This window comes from Equus asinus, chromosome 7, assembly GCF_041296235.1.
Source record: "Equus asinus isolate D_3611 breed Donkey chromosome 7, EquAss-T2T_v2, whole genome shotgun sequence".
In the NCBI taxonomy this organism is placed as follows: domain Eukaryota; kingdom Metazoa; phylum Chordata; class Mammalia; order Perissodactyla; family Equidae; genus Equus; species Equus asinus.
The window spans coordinates 103,619,523-103,645,251 of NC_091796.1; positions in this window are offsets into that span (position 1 = coordinate 103,619,523).

Below are 25,729 nucleotides of genomic sequence, written 5' to 3' on the forward strand. Positions count from 1 at the left end.
CCTTTTCTCCTGGGTTTCTGAGGAGCTCCATGCCTCTGGTCCTTGTGGTGTCCCAACTCTGGAGGAAATCTGCTTCAGCACGGCCATTACAGCATTTTTGCTGACTCATCCTCCTGTCCTCTCTCTCTCTCTCCAGCTGGCAGTCCAAGATGGTTTTGCAACAGAGAGGCTGTGGGATGTGATGGAGACTTCATCCATTCGTTCCTCTAACATTTATGGGGACTTTGTATGATAGGCTCTGGAGACATGAAGATAATCCACACACTGTCTCTACCTTTAGAATCTCATGGGTTCCCAGGAAGAAGGCCTAGGAAAATTGCAACATAGAATGATGAGCTATTAAAATTGCCCACACTCTCATCTCTGGACCCTGTGAGTCCTGCAACTTCCATGGCAAAGGGGACTTTGCAGATGTGGTTAAGTTAAAGATATTGAGATGGGAAGATGGTCTTGGATTATCTGGGCAAGCCCAATGTAATCATGAGGGTTCTTACAAGAGGGAGACAAGAATCAGAGAAGGAGAGGCAACAACAGAAGCAGAGGTTGAAGTGATCCAGCCATGAGCCAAGGAAGGCAGGTGGCCTCTAGAAGCTGGAAAAAGCAAAGCACAGATTCTGCCCTGGAGCTTCCAGAAGGAATATAACCTCCCCCTCAGTACCTCAATGCTCCATAAGACCCATTTTGAACTTCTGACCTCCAGAACTGTAAAGATAACAAGCATCTATTGTCTTAAGCCACCAAGTTGGTGGAAATTTGCGACAGCAGCAATAAGAAACGTACATAGGGTTAAAATGCATGATGAGATCCTGACATAGACTGGAGGGATCAAGGAGGGCTCCCTGGAGGAGGCAAAGAGAAAACTGAAGGACAAGAAAGAGAGAACCGGGGAAAGAGACGGGAAAGGGCATTTCATGCAGGAGGATCAGTATGGAAGAAAGTCTGGAGGAGGAAAATCATTTTTAAAAACCTGGTTTGTTATGCCCAGGATTTGGCACATGGTAGCATTCAATATTTATTGAACTACTTTATGTAAACATGTTCATACACATTGTAACTGATAGTCATATAAGACCTAGTGTACGCAGAAGAGAGCAACGCTAAATCCAAATGAAGAGACTGGCAAAGGCCTGTGGGCGATCAGTACTGGAACTAAACCACGGAGAGCTGGGAGGGACTCCGGGAGCTGATCCTTTATCCCGTAGGCAATGGGAAGCTTTGAAAGTTTTTAGAAGGAGTGTGACCATGTTGAAGGTTGGGTCACAGGGCAATCACTGTGGTATGGATACCAGAGAGAGGTAATGCCCAAGGCAGATGACCAATTAAACAGCTATTGCAGCCCCTATGTAGGAAGGGTCAAGGCTTCTCGTTCCTTCCGTGGACAGATCTGTCCACAGCACTGTACGTTCAATGGTTCCTTCATCCAGCGATAGACCCTGGCACGCAGTGGCCTTTGTGGCACAGCCTCTTTCCACCCCCTACCCTTCTGCACCCTCACACCCTAAATTCCATGCCTGGGAGAGTTGAAGACTCACTACTCTGTGCCAAAAGTAACCATTTTACGCACCGGGTCGATCGAGCATCTTACTGTATCTTGCTATATTATAAATATCTTGCTGTATTGTAGACCTGTTTCCTTTTCTGTCTACCCAACTACACAGTGAGGTCTCTAAGAGAAGAGTCTTGTTTTATTTATCTTGGTAACCAGAATCTTTTTTTTTTAATAATTGATACACAACATGGTATTGACTTAAGGTGAACAATGTAGTGATTTGACATATGCATATACTGTGAAATGGTTACCATCAGAGTGTTAGTTATCATCCTTCACCTCAAGTAGTTATACTTTTTTTCCCTCATGAGAACTTTTTAAGATTTACTCTCTTAGTAACTTTCAAATATACAATACAGCATTGTTAACTAGAGTCACCATTCTATACATTACATCCCCAGGACTTATTTATCTTACAACTGCAAGTTTGCACTTCTTTTGCTCATTTTCCCCACCACCCCACCTCTGGCAACCACCAATCTCTGTTCTCTGTTTCTATGAGTTTAGTTTTTTAGATTCCATATATCAGTGTTATCATGCAGTATTTGTCTTTCTCTGATTTATTTCACTTAGCGTAATGCTTTCAAGGTCCATGTATGTTGTCACAAATGGCAGGATTTCCTTCTTTTCTATGGCTGGATAATATTCCAGTGTGTGTGTCTGTGTGTGCGTATATATATATATATATATATATATATATATATATAATATTGTCTTTATTCATTCATCTGTCAATGGACACTTAGGTTTTTTCTATGCCTTGGCTACTGTAAATAATGCTCCAATGAACATGAGGGTGCAGGTATCACCTCAAGATAGTGATTTCGTGTCCTTCAAATATATGCTCAGAAGTAGAATTGCTGGATCATATGGTAGCTCTGCTTTTAACTTTTTGAGGAAATTCCACGCTGTTTTCCATGATGGCTGCACCAATTTACATTCCCACCAACAGTGCACAAGGGTTTCCTTTTCTTCACATCCTCGCCAAAACTTATCTCTTATCCTTTTGATGATAGCCATTCAAACAGGTGTGAAGTGATATCTCATTGTGGTTTTGGTTGGATAACCAGAATCTTAACATTCTGAAATAATAGATTTAATAGTTATCATTTATTGAACACTTTCTATTTTCCAGAAACTAACCTAGACCATAAGCTCCAGGATGACAGGAGCTGTTTCTACCTTGTTAAATATCTGATTGCCAGCCCCTGGCATCAATCAACTACTTGTGTAGTTGGGATAGGCTAGACTATACTTTGCTTATGAATGAACCTCCACATCTCATCAGCTTAACATGACAAAGGTTACTATGTCGTTCACCTTGTATGCCCAACAAGAATTGGTAGGTGTTATGGGTTGAATTGTGACCCTGAAAAAGATATGTTGAAGTCCTAACCCCAATACCTCTGAATGTGTCCTTATTTGGAAGTAAGACTTTTGCAGATATAATGTAAGACGTTAGGGTGGGCCCTAGTCCAAAAGGACTGGGGTCTTTATGAGAAAAAGGAGAGCACCACCTGATGACAGAGGCAGAGATTGGAGTCGTGCAGCTGTAAGCCAAGGAATGCCACGGATTGATGAGCATCACGAGAAGCTGGGAAGAGACAAGAAAGAATTCTACCAGGAGTGTCAGAGGAGCAAGGCCTTGCTGACACTTTGATTTCAGACTTCTAGCCTCTAGAACCATAAGAGAAGAAATTTCTGTTGTTTGAAGCCACTTAGCTTACGGTATTTTGTTATGGCAGCCCTAGAAAGCCAACACAACTTGGCTCCACATAGTCTCAGGGACCCAGGCTGACTAAGACTGCACCCCATTGTAGACACACAGTCTGGAAGAGGGGGCCTTCTGGGTGGCTGGCAGGAGCTAAGGGAAAGAAAAGACTCACTTCCTGTCACATTCCCATTTGCTGGAATTCAGGTGCATGTCCCCAACGAAACGCTAAGGACAGCTGGGAAATATAAAGAGGCATACGGAGACTTGAATATTACTGGTTTCTGCTGTGGTATCAAGTAAATGTTGTTGAGTAATTAAATATATCCTCTTTCCAGTTAGTTATCCACTTTCCAATGACCCTAATACAATTGCGCTTTATCAACTTCCCCAAGTCATCAATGAGGAAACTAAGGCACAGAGAGATTAAGTGACTTCTCCACTGCCACATGACACACGCTTGTCTAACGGGGCCAAGGCCAGGATTCAGATCCAGGGCGACCAACTCTGAAGTCTGCATTCCAACCTCTGAGTAAACGAGTCCTGAAGGAGCAAAATTGGAACCCTTTACAGCAAGTAACCTCGTAGGACACCGCTTAAAGGTGTTCCCCAGACAAACGGCTTAAACGTTTCAAAGTGCAGAAAGTTTCCTTTCCAATTAAAATGCGCCTTGTGTATAAAGCTCCCTTCTGTATGCTCAGAGATGGCCTGTTCACCGTCATCTGAATTTAAAGCAGGCCATTTGGCACACCTCCATTTTATTGCCATTAATCGTGTCATTTTGGGGGGAAAAAATCTATAGCTTTTGAGAAGAGCTGGATTTCTGACTGGGAAGGCAACGAGCCCTGCAGGTCAGAACCTGCAGTTCAGTCTCGTCCTGGATCTCAAGAAAGTAGCTGTCATGTTTGATGTCACTTGTTTGGCGAGATATTTTAATTCAAATCGTGCCGGCTGATTTGAACGTCTCCTGGTCGGTGAAGACCTGTCGTCAGAATCTGGCGGAGTCGCCACGCTGCCACGCTTTCATTGACTTGACAAAAGAACGGTGGTCTGGCAGAGGCTGCGGAAACCAGGTTTGCAACTTAATGCTGATTTTGCCCAGAAGTAATTAGTTCATTAACTCTGAGCACACGAGCTCATTACAGGGAGAGGTGGATGATGCAAATCAGTGGCCTGTGTAAGTCCATCAAAAATTAGAAGGAGCTGGAAATGGTCTGGCTCAAACCTCCTGCCCAACACCTTCATTAACCAGAGAGGTTTCTAAAAGCCGGGGAGTCCCTGGAGGTCAGCCGCATTTAAAGGCACCAGCTCTGCTGGAAAGCAGGCAAGGTGGATGGGCAGTGGTGGGGACAGAGGGATCTACCACTTATGGAGTGCTTTCCAGGGAGCGAGCCTACCTCTAGGCATTTCTACATTCAGGATGTAGCACAAGGCCCACAGCAGTGGCCTCAGTGCCTTTTACACGTGGGAATAAGGGCCCAGAGCATTTACGACTTGCCGAAGGTGTTGATGAGTCAATGGCAGAGCTGGAATCCAGCTCTGTGTCTTTATGAACCCTCCAAACCAATGCTTTTTCTATCACGTCAATACATTATTGAGCCCAACTTGGAGATTCACAGTCACATGATCTTCTCCGGTCCCTTTATCAGCTAATCTCAGAACACATTTGGAAGCATTCCTGGTCACTGCTATATGGAGCTGCAGTTTGCAAATGTTTATTTACAGGGGATTAATTAACTCTGCTATTTGCAAGGACTGAACTAAAGGGAAATTGGCTTTTTCTTAGAGTAGGTGTGGTGACATTCCAATGGCTCTCACCCCCATGCTCGAAATGTCAAAATTCTTCTAGGCCAAACCATGAAGAAAAATGGCACATGCTGTGATGGGCAAAGAGAAAGGCCTGAGAGGCTCCGAAAACATGGGCAAACATTGTAGTTTCAAGTCCTTGCCTGTCACTAAAGGGCAGTGGGACCCTGGGCGAGACCACTTGCTTCTCTGGGCTCCAATTCTCTCAGTAAAAGAAATAAGAAACAAAATAGGGTCCTTGAAGCCCTATCTGGTTCTGAGAATCTCCAAGAAGAGGCCAGCAATCTGCTTCATCATCCACAGCGTGAGTCCAAGTGGGGCTTTTTGGAGAAGATAACAGATCAAGTCAGGGAGTCAGGAAGGAGAGACTCCTGATTCCTGGACCTTGGCCCGTGCACACCTCCCTTAGAGGAGACATCCCAAAGCAGAAAGGGGGCACAGTTGCCCAGCAATGGTACATCCAGGTACCTGGTAGTTTCATTCCAAGATGGCACGAAGGTGATAGATGAAGCTGAGGAAAGAAAATAGTCCTCTCCAGTGAGAATAGGAGTCCTCCAAGGAATATCCGGAGAAGAGTGTGATGACCCCAGAGACAAGAAGATGACACTGAGAAAGGGAGAGATAGGATTCCAGTGTCAAGCATGAAGAATGAAAGTGCCAGGACACTTGGCACATACAGAACATTCATTCCTTCTTTCACTCACGCATCTGTCCATTCATTCATCCACCCACCCATCCATCCGTTCATCCATCCATCCACCCACCCATCCATCCATCCATCCATCCATTTGTTCATTCATTAACTCATTCAACACCTGGTCTATATCGAGATCTGTACTAGGCTCAGGTGACACAATGCTGAGTGAGGATAAGCACAGCCCTGCCATCATAGAAGGTACAGCTTGATGGAGCAGAGCCTTCTCTTTATAAGTATTGCCCTCAAAGGTAAAAGTCAAGGGCTCATATGATGTCAGTGGAGGATAGAATCAGACCCTTTAAGCATCATGGTGAACATGATTCTAATCCTCTCTTTGCTTCCTTCAGTCTGACTCTGTGGTGTATTAAAGACCCATGGACTTGGAGAGTTGAAATCTCAGACTTGGTTTTGCCCCTTGTTAATTGAATATCTTTGAGAGCTCACTTACACTTAACCTCTAAAATGTGGATGGAAATGCCTTTGTAGCCTGTCTCATCGAGTGTGAGAAGCAAATGAGAAAAACGGAGGTAAAACCTTTATAAACCACTAGTTTGTGAGCCGTGATAAACCCCCCGTGTGACTGTTAAGTCTGTGATCATGTCCAAGCTTGGACCGCTCTTGGTGGAATTTCCAGAACCTGTGGGATCCAGGGTGTCTGTCTCACTGTGGCTGGGCAGCATTCTGGGTCTGGGTTCCATCAGGCCAGAAGACAGAGGCTGCACAAGCAGACATGCAGGTTGAGCCTACAGTGGGGGCCTCCCTTCATCAGGGAAAAGTATAGCATGTAGCAGACCCCAAACCCATGGGATGCCCAGCTCCAAAGTCTGGGCACAGGGCCAGAGGCTGAAGATCCCAGGAACAGTTCAGAAAACACAGCTCAAGGTGGGAGGAGATGATAAGGACGCAGATTGCCATGGACAAATTTGGAAGACTAGAGGCTGCTCTGCTTGCAAGCTGGATGTGTGAATCAGGTTAGACTGGTGGCTTCATAGGCCCAGATCTGAGTCAGAAGAAGTGGACTCTTTATCCCCTGCACAGGTTGCATGTCCGATGACTAGTGAGGCTGTTTCCTGAGAAATGCCATGTTAGTAGGAATTGCAATTGGACAGTCCCATCCAGTGGGGTCTATTTTCACAGATTCTAGGTGCCAAGTCAATTATAATACCCTCTGCTCAGCACAACTAAACCTCAGGTTGCCTGTAATACAAGGGTTACACCCCCAAGAGTGTGGCAACCTCTGACTGTTGCCTGGGTGAGCATCGAGCTCATTTGTGAAGCTCTGTGGACAAAACTCAGAATGGCATTCCTGGGAAGCATGACTTTCCAGGGGAAGCCAGCCCTTGCCAACATTTCTTCAGACACTGGCTCAGCTACCATCCTCTTAGCTGGTCTATAATGGTGACTCTGCTCCCCCAGAATGTGGAAACAAAGAATTGTTGGCCATTCCTCTCTCTACTCCATTCCCTTCCAAGGATTCAGAGGAGTGATACATCTTTTCCTTGCAGCCATGGTCAGTGCAAAAGGAAAAATGCAAAGAATAGATGACCCAACATTTGGGGTGGAGGGGTGAATTATTCGCGAAAGATAGATAGAGCCTCCGGTTGAGCCTAGGGCTGGGCAAAGTGTTAGCGATTCTTTTGTTCCTGCAGCTGGCCTTTGGAATTGCACAGAGCCAGTGCAGTAAATAATACCGCTATTGTCTGCCTGTGTCAGAGACAGACAGAAGGTACATTTGGCCCACGTCCAAACACCGCAAGGGCCACTCGTAGTCACAGTGTCCAATTACTGCTGGCTTGACTAGAAAATGCACTTCTTTTTTTTTGCTGAGCTAATTTAAGAATGGGCAGTCTTAATGGCCCCGGCACAAAGAGGGGTTTTGCTGCGTCTTTCAATGGGGGAAAATAAAGTTAGGTTCAGAACAGAAACCAAACTGCCCTGGGGTGAAGATTGTCCAAACAGCAATCCATTGATAGAAGGGTGAACTGTGTTTCGGTTCCCCTTTAAGAAGAAGTAGAAAAAATAAAATCTGCTCCGTTCTGAGTTTTCTTACAGAGTATATTCAGGATGTCAAAGAAGATTTAATAAGGAGCAAGGGAAATCAAATAATTGGACAGCTCTGGCCATTTGCACTGACAGCCACAGGACATAGGGGAAATGCTATCCCATCTCCAAGTGAACAGATGACCATGACCATGACCATGATGATAATGATAAGAGGTAGTGTCTAATGTGGTCTTGCGCTTTGCCAGGAGCTGTAATAATCACTTCTCCTCCTTTAACATTCCCAGTCATCCTAGAGGTGTTTGCTAATATTTTACAAAAGAGGAGAAATTGAGGTTTATATAGTTCAAATGACTCACTTTGCACCACACAGTTGGTGAGCAGTTTACCAGGATCTGGAGAGTTTTTCTGACTTCAGATTGTGTGCTCCTGGAAATACCTTAAACTACTTTCTCAGGCTCCCACAGGCTCCCAAGTTTGCAGGCTACACTGGGTGTCCAAGGACACACTAGTGCATCCAGCACTGGTCAGGACCTTGTAAGATTCCCCAGCCACCGGATCATGGTTTGCAAACTGGGATGTCCCCTGAGAAGAAACTGCTGAGAATCCAGGCAGAACCTCACAGTGGAGCAGCTCTGGAGAGGTAGGATTCAGCCTGGCCCTTGTGGGCTCTGCTCGTCTGAGGCCACTGTGCCTGCCTAGGTCTGTCCTTGGAAATCCTCAGGTCTAGTGTCATCTACTTAGGATGCTTCCAAGGTCAGAATTTTCAGTAATCTCCCTTTATCTCCCACTTCCCCAACAGGGAAGCATTAATCTGTTCTTTGGATAAAGAAAGGATGGGGGAAAGGATTTCTATTACATTAAAAGGTAAAATAAAAAGGAGCCTCAAAACCCTCTTTCTTCAGCACCAAACCTGCCACTTGCACCCTGAGATGTTGGAAAAATAAACCCGGAATTTATGTTTGAGACTGTTAGGAAGCAGCACCTCACTTTGCTCTTTCTTTCCTTGCAGAGGGAAAATCAGATGCATCTTTCAGATATAGTTGCTCCAAATTTCAGAGGGTTTTTAAATACACATGTGCCTGACACAGCAGAGTTATCAATCAAAATGTTAAATCCTTGATAGGCTCAGAGATGGCGAGTTCGACCCTCATCCCTTTCATCTTGCAATGTCTCACCGAGGGCTTCATTTGGAGAGAGACCAAAAAGCCACATCTGGGTAACGAGGAGGGATAAAAAGGAAGAACCGTCTGTTCCGATTTGCCGATCAGCAACCTGGAGAACACAGCACGTCGTCTGTCAAGGAAATGAGGACATTTTTTCGGGCCTCTTTGAATCCTGAAAAGATACACGTGCTTTGGGAAGAGAAAAGTGATGTCTCAATTCTTAAGGCAAACTTTTCAAAGAGCTGAAAGTTGGATGGAGCCAGCGCTGATCCTTGTGAATTACCGACTTGTGGGCTGTCTGATATCTTACATCATGGGGGAAAGTGGAAGCCATTGATCTCTAAATGATGGCTGTGGACAGTGGGTCTGCAAAGAGCACTGCTCCCTGACGGATAGAAGGGTTGAGGCGACTTGCTCGTGAGCTACCTGGAAAGCCGGCCAGACCCATAAGTGACTTCCTTTCCCCGCTTCCCTGAAAACACCAACACCCTTGTCTGCCTCCTCCTCATCTCATTATAACCCGGAGGGCTTTCCCAAAAGTCTTTGTAAGGTCAACTTGGATCCTATTGTATTTATGTTAATTAGTAATTCTTATTCACAAGAGCCAGGCAGATTCCTTAATTCTATGCAAAAGTAGGTCACAGTATCTTAGTTTGACCTGAAAGACCCCTAGATTTATCCATTAATTCATTTCTTCAACAAAAGCATTAGGCACCCAGCATGTGCTTGGTCCTGAAGATGCCCAGACCAATGAGATAGGCATGGCCTCTACCCCTTGGAAACATTGTGCAAGAAGAGGAGGAGCTATATTTTGAACAAGCGCTAATAAGTTGTCAGAAAGAACAGTGACGGGGAGCCCATCCCAGTCTGCGGGGGCCGGAGAAGGCCTCCCTGAAGCAGAGACATGAGAGACAATTGGAGGTCACCAAGAAGAGGTACAGCGCTTTGTGAGGGTGCTTGTGAGTGTTAGGGAGGGAGGCACAGAAATGGCATCCCAGGAAACCCTATACTTACCCTTTGTAGACACAGCTCTGATGATGTCACAGGCCCCCAACAGTGCAGCCCATCGTGCCAATAGTAGTATAAGTCAGACTCTTTACTGTGCCATTCAAGGCCCAATCATGCTTTCTCTCTTTGCTCTCTATCCCCCCAACACCTGCCCATGAATATCACGAGATGTTCTGGGTACACCAGACACCTCGCCCGTCACAGAGCCTGCCAGTAGTTGGCTGCTCCTAAATATTTCGTATTCTGTCACCTCAGTCTGGAATGTTCTCTATACCCACTTCCTCTGCCTGTCAATATTCTCCTGACTCCCATGAGATAGTCCTTCTCTTGAAAACTTTTTCAGGCCCTGGTTTCAGAGTAAATCTTCTGTTCATGTGGGTTGTATGTGCATGTGTGTGTGTGTCTAGCTGTACACAAATGCTACAGAGAGAGCACAAAGAGTTCCCATAGACCCTTCACTAAGTTTCTTCTGTGAATAGCACCTTACATTATCACGATACATTGTCATAACCAAGAAACCGACATTGGCACATTACTATTCATTAAACTCCATGCTTAGTGTAGATTTCATTACTTTTTCCACCAATGTCCTTTTTCTGTTCCAGGAACCAATGCAGGGCACAGCATCGTGTTTAGCTGCCCCTGTGTTTTCATTAAACTTTGCTTGTGTCTCTGTTTTAGCACTGGTCACAACCTCCTTCGTGTTAGGGAGTCTAGATCAGCCCATGATGCCATAAAGAAGGAGAGTGTGACAACAGGGAGGATATTGGCACCTGTGTGCAGAAAGAGAGCTTCTGAACCATCTCAGGACCTTGACCAAGGAAGCAGTGGGCTTGCAGGGGCATTGGGAGGAATTCAGAGGGAGAGATAAGAGTTACTGCCTCTGGCACCCTCTTGGATGACCACTCTCTATATTAGTTATTTCTTGCTGTGTAACAAATTACCCCAAACTTAGTGAGTTAAAACAACAAACATTTATTACCTTACAGTTTCTGTGGGTCAGAAACCAAGAAGTAGCTTAGCTTGGAGGTTCCGACTCAGGATCTCTCACGAGGTCAGAGGTAAGCTGCCAGCTGGGGCTATAGTCATCTCAAGGTTTGAATGGGACAGGGTTCATTTCCAAGCAAACTCCTCAGCTATTGGTGGACCTCAGAAGGCCCACTTCCAATTACACTCGTGTAGTTGCTGACAGGCCTCAGTTCCTCCCCTCAGGCCTCTCCATCAGCTACCTGAGAGTTCTTATGATACAGGGGCTGGCTTCCGGGTCCCATGGACTGCCTGCTCTATGGCAGATGGCTTCTTCCAGAACAAGGAAGGAGAGAGGGAGAGAACTCAAGATGGAAGCAGCAGACTTTTTGTAACTTTATGACATCCCATCAGGTCTGATGTATTTTATTTCACAGAAGTCAGTCACAGCCAAGCCCACATACAGGAGGAGGGGAAACATCTCTTTAGAGGGAAAGTTATCAAAGAATTTGAAGACGTATCTTTAAAAGCACTATATTCTCTTTCATGGTATAGACAAATGCAATTCACATTTCATAAACATCAATTATGCATCTTCTATACTCCAGGAATGATACCAAGAGAAGGTCACAGGACCTGGCATAGAGGTAGTACCAAGTAAAGGTTTGAAGAATTAGCCATAGCATTCCATTCATATTAAAGGAGAACAAATATGCAATGATGAGAAAATAAGTCCTCTTCTCTGAATTACACCAAAACTATGTGAACTGAAAATGCTAATTCATGCATATTTGGGGTTTACTGAAGTAGCTCCAAGACCCTTGAAATTGTAGACCAGAGATTGGCACACTTTGTCTTAAAGGGCCAGATAGTGAATATTTTCAGCTTGGTGGTCCATATGATCTCTGTCACACATACTCAACTCTGCCGCTGGAGCGTAAAAGTAGCCATAATCAAAATGTAAATGAAAGAGTATAGCCGTGTTCCAATAAAACTTTATTTACAAAAACAAATGGCTGCCCTGGGGGCCTTGGTTTGCCAACTACTCTTCTAAACATCTTACGACCTTTAGATGTTGAACTCCTTGAGAGCAAGGGCAGTGCGTTACTTCACCCTTGCAACCCTGTACCTTGCATGGCACATCAATGAGTAGGCAGCCACAAATGTTGCGCATGAATTAATTAATGAACTGATGCCCCAAGTAGCATTAAAAGATAGATTCAATGTAGTAAAAATTTTTATTTGAAACTTTAGACTCTTTGTTTGATGTATAAAGTGCCTTTTGAATAACTTCAGCTCACTATCTAACTCAGCTGTCAGTCTTACCTACCCACAGGCTACACTGGGATGCCAAGGCCTACTTACAACAAAGACCTGTCATGTCTAAATTATTGACACAATAGACCATTGTAACTCCTGTGGACTCATTAGGCTTAATTATGTCAAGGTCTCATTGAGGACTCTTTAAATCTGAAGATCCGTGAGATAATAAAATATAATAGCTCCTTCGGAGCCATAAAGGTCTCTTTATGTCACGGGCTATTTGGAGATTCAATATTCCATAAGATTAATATCACAATATTGTAAAAATGACAACAATTACCACACCCTCCACGTCTACCAAGTGTAAGTTAATATTCAAGATTTAGATAAGCCCACCTCTCATTCACTCTTAGGGTCTTTGTCAAGGAGGAAAGGTGAACGATTATGCGACTTCACTGTTAGCCATTCTTGCATCAGTGTACTTCCTGCTCCACAGATCCTTCTGCTGCTGGTACATAGCTCCATCTTGGTTCTTCCTGGTACAAAGCTCCCGTGCTTCCCACCTAGGGAAGGCATGCCCAGGTAATACTATGTCTTTGCCATCCCTGTCTCTCTGTGTGGTGAGGTACCAGGTATACAGCAGGTTGTAAGTGACTGTAGGAGAATCAACAACCTCAGATAAGAAATTATAAATAGTGGTCACTTTTTTAAGGTTAGCTCAGAAAATGCCAATAATGTAACTGTAACTGAAATAATGTGCCTTTGCAATAAAAGAAGCAGAATAGAAAACTACTGCGATATTAGTTGAGAAAAACAAAATTTAAGGATAACGATTGTTTTAAAAGAAATTATTGAATCCTTGGGAAAAAAGTTAACAGGTAGATTGGGAGTATACGGCTAACTATGGGATTTAAAAATTAAAATATGTTAAATTATAAAAGGCATAGCAACTTTACAATGAATATTTTTAAAAAGCAGAGACAGAACAGTCACTTGTAAAGCTCCCACTGTAACAAAAGGTAGTCCCCGTTACTCCTGCCTTCTGGTTCACACCCTTATAGAGTTCTCTCTCATTGTTGAGTGTAGGCAGGACCTGGAACTTGCTTCTAAACTACAGAATGTGACAAAGGTAATCGGGTATCACTCCCAGCTCACATTACACGGCAAAGGTGAGGAGATGTCACGCTATGATTATGTTACATTATATGGCAAAGAGATGGGATGCCATTCCCATTATCACATGACATTACAAAGGCTCTGTTTTCAGGGCCGGCTCTGTGGCTGAGTGGTTGAGTGTGTGTGCTCAACTTAGGCAGCCCAGGGTTTCACCAGTTCGGATCCTGGGTGCGGACCTAACACTACTCATCAGGCCACACTGAGGCGGGTGTCCCACATAGCACATCCAGAAGGACCTCCAACTAGAACATGCAACTATGTACTGGGGGGCTTTTGGGAGAAGAAAAAAAAAAGAAGATTTGCAACAGATGTTAGCTCAGGTGCCAATCTTTGAAAAAGAAACAGACAAGACCGTTTTGCTGGAAGACTCACTTTAGAGTTTTCCTCTCCTTGATGGCTTTAAAAATGCAACATGTTATGAGCCCTTCAGCAGCAAGGAAGTGAATTCCGCCAACAATCTGAGTTAGCTTTGAAGCAGACCTTTCTCCAGGTGAGCCCCTAGAGGAGAATCCACGCCTACCTGACACCTGGATTGCAATCTTGCAGAGGATCAAGGTAAGCTGTGCCTATCCTCCTGGTCCACAGCCCCGGTGAGATAAAAAATGTGTGTGATATTTCAAGCCACTAAGTTTAAAGTAATTTGTTAAGAAGCAGTTTAAAAAAAAACTAATCCACTTGGGTATTTTGGTTCCAATCACGTTTTCAAGTGAAAATTAAAATCATAGTGCCAGAACCTATCTCATATACTGCTTTTTTGTATAATGTCAGAGCTTATGGCATTGCATTTTTACTTTAGAATATAAATCCCATGAGGGCAAGGACTTTGTCTGTCTTGTGTACTATTTTATCCAAAATGCCTAGCATATTGTCTGGTACTCATCAAGTGAAAAATAAGCATGTGTTTAGTTAGCAAATAAATAAATACAATTATTTTAGAGCACGGATAATATTTCAAAATGTTGATGTACCATAGTTCACTTAGCTAATAAACAGTTGATTTGGTTCTAATTAATTTGGTAGTTATATGTGACATGATAAATGTATTTGCTCATATAATATGAGCCACTTGGGTATTATTTCCTTAGGATATATACCAAAAGTATGATTAAGTTCCATGAGAACAGAAATTATTTCTCTAATTAGAGTTGTATCCCCAACATTTAGCACAGTGCCTATCACACAGTGTGTGATAGATCCTAAAAAGTTTCTTAAATGAATAAACAAATGAGATATTTTCTTGCTCTTAATTAATATGGCTCAATTGTTTTCAGACTGCATTTTTTATGTTATTAAAATCACTATTATTGTGTGAGTGTAATTACATTGTACCTTTCCCAGTATTGAATATTAAAACTTTAAAAGAATATTAATCAATTAATAGATTAAAAAAGCATAGTTATTTTACTTTATATTTTTTGGTTACTAGAAAGGTTTAGCATTAATTCTTATGCTTCTCTACCAGTTGAATTTTCTCTTTGTTGAATGGTCTTTCACACTGTTTCCACATTTATATACTGAGATATCAATGTATTACTTATTAACTTTCACACTCTTTATGTAATATTGATATTTATCATTGGCCTGCCATATTTGCTACAAATGTATTGGTTTCTAGGCATTTTTGAGGACTTTTGATATTGATGATAGTGTGTATTTTAATTAGATTTAATTTCAATTCAAATATTGTTTTCCTTTTCTCAATATTGTATATGAACCTACTAACAGAGCTTCAAAACACATGAATCAAAATCTCGAAGAATTGTAAGTAGAAATGGACAAATCCACAATCGTAGTTGGAATCTTTAACACTGATCTCTCAGTAATAGATAAACAAGTGTCAAAAAATAAATTGGTGAATGTAGAAGGTCTGAGTAGTGCTGCTAACTAATTTGATTTCATTAACAGCTGTAGAACATTCCAATCAACAACAGCAGAATACACCTTTTTTTCAACTGCATGTGACACATTCACCAAAATAGACTGTACATTGAGCTATAAAACTTATAGTCTATTTTTCAGAATTTTTCAGCCTGTTTCAGAAACACTTCAGAATGTTTTCAGACTGTAAAACATATAGTCTTCATAAATTTAGAGTTTGCTGTCTAATCACAATAAAATTAAATAAGAAACAATATCAGGAAAATAGATTAAAACAATTCAAATAATTGAAAATTGAATAAAACACTTCTAAACCTACCATCGGTCAAAAAATAAATCAGCATAATAATTAGAAAATATTTTTTAAATATAAAAATAAATGAAGTGAAAACACAGCATATCAAACATTTTTGGATTGAGCTGAAAGAGTTCTTGAGGAAAATGTATAGCATTAAATACTTAAATTAGAAAAGAAGACCCAAAACCAGTGCTCTATGTTTCCATAGTAAGAGGGTAGAAAAAGAAGAAAATATAAGGAAGGAAATAACAAATAAGGTGAAGGGAGAAATAATGAAAGAACAAAAATCAATGGAATAGAATATGGAAAAACAATTAAGTAAATCAATGAAACCAAAAATTAATTTTTAAAAAAATCATTAAAAATTGAAAAACCTCTAGCAAGTTTGAGCCAGAAAAAAAAGGCACAAATGACAAGTTTCAGAAACAAAAAGAGTAGAACTTACTATGTATCCAACAGATACACAAAGAAAATAAAAAAATATTATGACCAGTGTCATGCCAATAAATTTGACCACTTAGATTAAATTGAAAAATTTCTTGAGAGACACAAGTTACCAAAATTGACACCAGATGAAATAGAAAACACAAATAGTTCTATATCTCTTTAAAATTTTAAATTTGTAGTTAGAAACCTCCTACTCACAAAATGTTGTGGCCCACATGGCTTCACTGATTGATTCTACCACACATATAATGAAGAAATAATGGTAATTTACTTAAATTCCTCCAGAAAAATAAAGTAAGGGAGGATACTTGCAAACTTATTTAATAGGGCTAGGTTAACTTTTTTATCACAACCAAACAAGAACAGACATTACTATAAAATAAAACTATGCAGCAATACCCCTCTTGATTGTAGATGAAATACTCCTTAATAAAATATAAGTAAATTTGTTCACACACATACATACACACACACACACAGACTAATGTACACATAATGTAATGCATATAATGATGTATAATAAAACAATATGCATATAGAATAATATAATTATTACATATTATTACATTATATTGTATATACCTAAGTTATCTATAGAAAATATAGCAAATACAGTAAATCCAAAAAGTGTAATGTTGGTTTAATGTTAAAATCAAAGAGGGAAATTCACTATATTAATTGGCTAAAAATTTAATAATCTATGATCATCTTATTAAATTCATAAGAACATTAGCAAAAATTCAATACTCATTCAGGATAGAAAGCCTCTTAGCAAATTACCAATAGAAGGGAATAGTCACAACTTGATAAAAATAGCTAAGATTATACTTAATCATGAAAGAGTTAATGTTTTCCCTCTATGATTGAGAACAAGGCAAAGATGCCTGCTGTCCCCATCTCTATTTAATATTGTACTAGATAATGTAGCCAATGCAATAAAGCAAGAAAAAGAAGCAAAATGTATACAAACTGAAAAGCAAGATATTAAAGTGTATTTGCAGACTACATCATAATGTACACAGAAAATCCTAAGGAATCTATAAAAAAAATTTCTAGGACCAATAAGGGAGTTCAGCATACAAAAATGAATGCATTCCTATATGCTAGGAACATATAATTGGAAATTTAAATAAAATTCTATTATTAATAACATGCAAAACATGACATAACTAGAGATAAATGTAATTAATCACATGAAAAACCTATACACTAAAAACTATAAAATATTGCTGAAATTAAAGTAATGAAGACATAAATAAATGGAAATCTGTTATGTTTATGATTATGTCAATTCTCTTTGAATTGATTTATAGTTTCCTACACAATTCCAAACAAAATCCCAGCAGGCTATTTTGTGGAAATTGACAAGCTACTTCTAATATTTATATGGAAATTCAATAAGCCTAGAATAGCCAATAAATTTTGAAAAAGAAGAATACAGTCACAACACACTTGGTTTTAAGACTTGTCATAAAACTACAGCAATCAAGATAGTGTGTTACTGGCACGAGAAGAGACATATAGAACAATGAAACAATGGATATTTGAAATGTACCAAAACAATTCAATGGGGAAAAATTATATTCAACAAAGGATGAAGGAATAAATGGATACTCATACAAAAGTAAATATTTTTATACACAAAAATGAAACTGAAATGGATTTACACCTGAGCAGGAAAGCTAAAACTATAAATGTTGTGGAAGAAAACTTTGTGACACTGGAGTAAATGAGGAATTCCTAAAGGGAACAAAAAATACGTGAACTATAAGGAAATAATTAACCAATTAGACTTCATTATAATTAAAACCTTCAGCTCTTCTAAGGGCACTGCTAGGAAAATGAAAACACAAACCACACACAAGAAGAAACTATTTTATATATGCGTTTTTGACAAAGGATTCATGTCCAGAATATATAAAGAATAGTTACAACTCAACAACAAGAAAGAGAAAAAAAACACAATTTTTAAAAATTAGCCAAAGATTTAAATAGACGCTTCACTAAAGAAAGTACACAAGTGGCAAATAACATAGGAAAACAACGCTCAGCATTATTAGCTATAAATTAAAACTGCATTGAGACACTACTACATACCCACTAGAATGCTAAAATTTAAATGACAAAGAATACCAAGTGTTGGTGAGGAGGAGGTGCAACAGAAATTCTAATTTATTCCTGATGGGAATATAAAATGATGTGAATGCTTTGGAAAACATTGTGGCAGTTTGGTATAAATTTAAAACTACCATTACCTTGTGACCTGACAATCCTCCTTCTAGTTATTTACACAAAAGAAAGGAAGACATATGTCCATGGAAAATCATGTACAGAAATGGTCATAGCAGATTTATTCATCAGAGTTCCAAATTTGAGTCAACTGATACATACATCAACAGATGTATGGATAAATATATTATGTTATATCCACACAATGAAATGCTACTTAACAATAAAAAGGAATAAATTACTAATGTAAAAGGAATAAGAGAAACCTCAACTAAATTGGAGTTGGGAACGCCTGTAGGAGGAGCTCTCATGCCCTATCATACATTGTGATTGGCTCTTACATCAAACAGGAAGAGACATACACTTGTCCACAGGACGTAAAACTACCTTACTACTGAAGGAGGATTTCTCTTCCCTCAGGACAACTGCCCAGCCAAGGAGAAACCAACCACAGCCCAGCCAGTGAAAAGCCATTGCCTTCCTGAACTGTTACTTTCCCCCAATGGACTTTCCTTTACAACAACCCCTCCCTACTCTCCCTTTTCTCTATAAAAGCAACTCCCCTCCTTTGTTTTCTGGATTGTCCTATGCTTCACCATAATATGCACTTGCTGAATTGCAATTCTTATGGCTATTCCCAAATAAACTAATTTTGAGGATAAAGTAACAGGTGAATTTGCTTTTTAAGTTAGCACTGAGATATGACAATATGAGTGATTCTTAAAATCATTTTAATGAGGGTAGAAAAATAAACACAAAAGTGTCTATGACCTACACTCTGCTCTTGAGGAGCACAAATGCTAGTAGGGAAAATCAACTTGTCAACAGATGGAATACTAGTCCAAAATGGTCAGCACTAAGACTGAGATATGCCTTGTCTGGGGAGTATTTATGAGAAAGTTACTGATCTGACCTGGCATTAAGTTGGGTATTGAAGAATTGGGAAGTTTATCACTGAAGAAAAGAATGAGGCACTTCCACGTGGAGAGCAGCATGGGGACATGTCGCATATCTTTATTGATTCCTGGTCCCTGCCTACCTCCTCCTCGCTCCTTGTCCCATGGTTCACCATGCTGCAGGGATCCAGAGAGATTGAGGTCTTTCCCACTTCCAGGTCTTCTTGCCGACTGTTCATTCACTATTCAACCATCATGTTATAAGAGCTTACCATAAACCAAATGCTTTTTATCTCCATCTGAAGTTGAATAGTTGGCAAATGTCCCTGGTCTTATAAAGCTCACATTTTGGTGGAGAGAGACAGAGAAAAATATATAAGTAAACAAATCAGCACAATAAGTTCAGATAGATAAAAATGAAGAAAATGACAAAGGTGTAAGATTAGAGCTACGCTGTCCAATACGGTAGGTAGCTACGTGTGGCTATTGAGTGCTGGAAAAGTGGCCAGTCTGAATTGGGTTGTGTTCTTAAGTGTAAAAGGCACAGTGTATCTCAAAGCCTCAGTAGGAAAAAAAGAATGAAAATATCTCAATAATTTCATGTTGACCAGCATGTTGAAATGATAACATGGGGGGGTACATTGGTTAAGTAAAATATTAAAAATTAATTTCAGCTATTTCTTTTTTAAACGTGACTACTAAAAAATTTTAAATTACCTACGTGGATCACATTATATTTTTACTGGACAGAGCTGTTCTAGAAGGATGGTTAGGAAAGACCTCTGCCTAGACGATGTGTTCCCCCAGGCTTCTCCCAGCTAACTCCAGCTATCCTTCAGATTTCATGTTCAAAAGAGATATTAATTTATTTTCTGTCTCTTCCATTATCAGGAAGCTCTGTGGACACAGAGACTCTTGGAGGGTGAGAGAACTGGCTGGAAATTCATTGTCCTTGGAGGTTTAGACCATGAGAAAGGATTGGCTCTTAAGGCCATAAGGATGTGAAACTATATGGGTAACAATAAGGAGAAAGCACAGAGTCTTCTGCAGGAGAAGAGAAGCAGCGGGGATCTGTCCTGAGCAGAAGATGTTGGTGTAAAATCGTCATTAGAGTAGAGAAGGAATGGTGGCTGGGGACCTTGTACGTTCCGATGGAGCTTGTTGGGTCATGACAGGTTCTTCCAGCAACTGCTGTGCATCCTTGCGTGGAAAATAGTTGCCCGTCAGAGAATTTTTCTCCAGAATTCCAAAGTATTTAGATGGTATCTTAGAATCTACTTAGTACTCCCCTATTATTAATGTCTCATTGTTTAAAAGAAAATTGCAGTTGTTAGAATATCCTCTGTATTTTCCTGGATGTTTGGATTATTTCACAATAAAAGTAATATTTAGATAGATAGGTGAGATTAGACATAGATAGACAGATAGATACATAGATAGATAGATAGAAATAAAACTATAAAAGCTCTCTCAGGATGCTAATTCTATCCCATGTGAGACGACACCCCCATATTATCATAAGTTCTCCCACTTGATGCATTAGGTCCTCATTGATTTTTCATGTACCGTCTTCCTGGGGCCGCTTGCAAATGTAGAAATAATGCAATAGTCCTTAAAATATGTAAAATTATGTTCAGGTGCCATGTTCTTCCTATCACTCCCAACACTGGTGCACTTGAATCAATTATCTGTTATTCTTTTATGTTCATCTCTCCAACTGGGAAACATCTGTATCCCAATCACTGATGGGTTGACCCATTTTCTGATCAAATTTGTCTTACTTATGGCACCATTAAGTAGAAAAAAAATTAACATCAAGGGTTTCACCTCCTTGCAATCTCCCACTCACATATTACAGGATATTTATATCTTGCATCAGGAATGGCATACCCCAGATATACTGGCTCTTTAATGCACACGGGAATTTCCGGAATGACTACATGGCTTCTCAGTACAGGTTTAAAGTGCTTCACTCCCAGTGTCAAATGCGGGAAGAAAATTTGGAAGTTGTAGCACCAAAGAAAGAATGTTAGGCCATTTCTAACCTTTCTAGCCCGATAATCGTCTGCTTCCCTTCATCTAGCCAAGGAAAACCTACATATGCAACTATTGAAACCACTGTGTTATTTCCCATCCCTACGCTTTTGCAAACACTTTAACCTCCAACTGTAAAATTATGTCTGGCCTTAAGTATACCTGAAAAATCCCATCAATGTGCACAGCTCAGCTTAAGTATTGTGTGTGATCTGAGAATTCTCCATTTCACAGGAGAATTAGTTGGCCTCATCTGTGTGTTTGCATGATCATGGAATATTTCAAATCTTGTGCAATACTGTCAGGTTTCAAGGTCCCCTTTGTAATGGTTATTCATAGCATCGTCCATGTAGCCAGGACTCAGGAGCCGGACCACACAGGTTCAAACTGGCTTATCACACACTAGCCAGGAGACATCTGTAAGTGACTGAACTGCTCTTTGCATTTCAACACCTGAAAATGGGGACACGGTTCCAGCCTTGCTGAATTATTATGGAGATTAAATTAGTTAATATTTTAATATTGAAAAATGCTTACAACAGGATCTGGCACATACTATTTATCTAAACTTTAAAACATTTACGTGCCTATATGCACACCTGTCCTAGGAGACCTTAAAGGTAGGAGACACATCTGACATGTTTCTTGCTCCTGCGTGCCCAGCACTGGGCCGGAACCAGGCTGGTGATCATTAAAAGTAAAAGGAGAGAATAATATTTTAAAAAGCACTTCTACGTCAGTTTCTATAATTGACTGCTATCTGCTGTCAAAGGGACAAATGCCTTCTAAAAATAAAAAAGGTGATATAAAAATATGGTAATGCAATAAATAATATAAAAATAGTTTACAATTATAAGTTGGATTACTATAAGCCACCCAATTGCCTTTATATAATTTCCTCCTCACCACGAGAACATTGCAGGCGTCATCCTCAGTAAAAAGAGACGGAGGCACAAGCTGGTGAGTGACCATTGGGATCCAGAGCCCTCCCTTCAGCCTCCCTGCCTGACTGCAGACACTGATTCCAGTCCAGCAGTCTGGCCATTCCCACTCGATTCCCAGGTCCCTCCTCAGGGCTTTCTAGTTGACCATTGTCTCTAGGTTTCAGCTTCAAATCAGGTTTAGGTTATGGTTTTTATTCTATCTAAGCTAAGCAATAATATTCTAGGCAGTTATTTGGCTGAACTTTCGAGAGGGACTGACTCAGGCATGCACTAGATACTACCATTGAATTTTTTGGACCTGAAAAACCCATAGTTCCTAAATCTTGCTGTGGCTGTTGGAAGGGTTGGAGGGGGGAGCGGGGTAGGGTGACTCTGAAATCATCAGATTATCCAGTAACATTGTTCCATAAAGGGCTGTCCGTGTGTATATGCGTGTGTGTGTGTGTGTGTGTGTGTGTGTGTGTGTGTCTACTATTCACGCATTTTCTTAAACAGCAAGGACTTTGGAGGCAAACAGACTCAAATTCAAATTCAGGATTTGCACTTATTATCTGTGTGACCTGAGGCAAGTGACATAATCTCCCAACCTCTAGCTTATTATCTGTAAAAGGGGAAAAATAATATCTCGGAAGAGTATAATGACAAGTAAATAAAAATATGAAGGATAAAATGTACGACCAAAAAATTAGGAGAAAGGCTGGCATGTAATAGATGCTAAATTAATGATGTTTATGATGTTGGCTGTGGTTTATCTTTATTTACATCATCAACCTCAAAATAAGTTGCCTGGTAATGAAATTGTTAGTATCATGTAGTAACCAGGGCAGGTATGTGTTGAGTACATACTCTGTGCTAGGCACGGTACCAGACATTTTTCTAAATACTTTATGTGTATTAACTCATTTAATCTTCAAAACAATCCTATGAGGTGGTATTATTAGTAGTAGATGAGGAAACTGAGGCACAGTTTCATAGTCAAGAAGTCTCTTATTTACTAAGCCATGCTGTCTTTGATACAAATGTATACTGAGTCCCTCTCATGTCCTAGACATGCTGTTCCAGGATTGCAGTGAGAGGAAAGGGGTCAGGTCTGTACCTGTTAGCTTTACTGTGTAACAAACCAATCCAAATTTAGTAGCTTAAAACTAACACTCCTTTTCTCTAGTTCACAATCCTGTAGGTCAGTGGGGGGTTGTTGGTCTGCGATGGCTTGCTGAGCTCTCTCTTGCTTCCGTGGTAAATTGGCGGGTTGACTGGAAATTGGGTGATCTAGATGACAGCCTTCTTCATGTGTCTGATGGTTGGCGAGCTGTTGGCTGGGGCACCTTGGTCATCCTCAGTGTGGCCTCTCATCCTCCAGCTGGCTAGCTTCAATTCATTCATGTGATGGTCTCAGCGTTCCAAATGCAGCATGGGAAAAGATAAGCTCCAATGTGCTAGTGCTTTTCAAGTCTATGCTTGTGTCCCATTTCCTGTTGTCCTGTTGGGCAAGGCGGTCATGGACCAAGCCCAGAGTATTTTGGGAAGGGACTACCCAAGATCACGGATAGAGGGAGACCACAGGATCACTGTGGCATTTTTTTCAAACATACTGTAATGTTCCAGACTCATCTCTTATTAACACTGCACATTTGGGCAAGTCATTTAACTTCTGCAAGCCTTAATTACCCTTGCAATAATTATTCTCAAATGAATAAATGAGTGATTTTTATGTCATAGTGTTTCTGTGAAATTTGAGATAATCGATTTATAACTGCTGGGGAAAATATGCACAAATTTTAGCTATTGTTGTTAAGGACTGTGACGCTCGCTTTCACTGCATATGTGCGTCTGCTGCCGTAGTTCACCTTTGCTGTCTGCCTGTTGAGCTAGGATATTCTTTTCAGTTTTTCTTGTGATTGTTCTACCAAAAGACAGTATTTTTTCCAAAGTATATTTGAATTCCAGCTGTAGTATACATACACATTTACTCATTGAAGTATATTTTTCTTTTTTGTGTGTGAGGAAGATTGGCCCTGAGGTAACATCTGTTGTCAATCTTCCTCTTTTTCTTGAGGAAGATGGTCCCTGAGCTAATATCTGTGCCCATCTTCCTCTACTTTGCATATGGAATGCTGGCACAGCACAACTTGATGAGAGGTATGTAGGTCCACGTCCAGGATCCAAAAGTGTGAACCCCAGGCCGTTGAAGCAGAGCACACGAACTTAACCACTATGCCACCAGGCCAGCCCCTTTAGCTTTTTCCTTGTAAAAATGAAACAATAAGTTTTTCTAAGGTAATTTTTATGTGAAATGAATGGAAAACAGCTAGTGCCTGATTATCACACTACCAAAATTACCCAAATTTCTTCCTCAAAAGTCGCACTGGGCATGTCAAACCCACACTTTAGGTTGTTAATGTGTAAATGCACTTGTTTTCCTATTTGGAACACAAAATTATAGAATTAAACTGGTGTTTTCATCTTATCTAGCATGTACCAATCCCCGACCTAACACTTCCGGGCTGTGCCCAGGGAGGTGAGCTGGGAATTTGGAACTGTGTTTTTTACGTATACCATGAAAGCTGAGATCTACTAACTTAAAATAAAGATACTACAGGCATTAATTTCACCCATGCAAATGTATGCAAATTGATGTAAATTTCCAGTGACTCATAAGCCATGGCCTCAAAGCATTCGCGCTGTGGGCAAGCAGAATTTTGAACAAAAAAGAAAAATGTGACTCAGTTACACAGTGTCAGCTCTGTAACACTGACTCCTTAAAACTATTCTTTCCCAAACATTCACAGTTGATGTCATCTAACCTTCACAGTACATCTCTGAGGAAGTCATTATTCCCTTTTGTTAAACTGCGGAAACTGAAGCCAAAGAGGTTATTGACTTGACCAAGATCACACAGCTGAAAAGCAACAAATCTGCATTGTTTCTCTAGAGTGTGAATTTCTCCAGGCAGACTCGACCTTCCTCATTTCAGTCTGCATCCACAGTACTCAGTGATGAGATTTTGCTACAACCGAAATTTGTTAATTCATTTAATAACTACTTATTGAGTGTTTGCCACGTGCCAGGTAAACCATAATTGAGAAAATCAAACAAGCAGACATATTTGTATCTAGGAATTCATATTACAATGTTATTTATAATAATGAAAAAGCGAAAGTGTCTAAATGCACAACAATAGAGAATTGGTTAAACAAATTGCAAAGTATTCACAGCCTAGAATATGGTACAGACAATTTTGAAGAAGATCTAATGACATAGAGCAAGGGTTGGCAAATCCGGCCTGCCACTTGTTTTTGACATAAAGTTTTACTGGAACTTAGCCATGCTCATTCATTCATAACGGCTTTCCCCTGCAATGGTAGAGCTGAGTATTTGTGACACAGACCAAATAGCCCACGAAGCCTGAAATATTTACTATCTCAATCTTTACAGAAAAGTTTGCCAACCCTTGATGCAATGTTCATAAAATGATGGGTGAAAGTGCAGAATACATAGAGAAAACGTGCTTACCAATGTCATGACTGTCATTTCATCCCAGCCAGTTTAGATCAGCCTACCAGGCTACTCAGATTGATGATGACTCATCGCTGTGATCACTTCCTGTGCCCCAGCAGCTGCCCCACAACCTGGGCACTGAGGACCCAGAGATAAATCGCT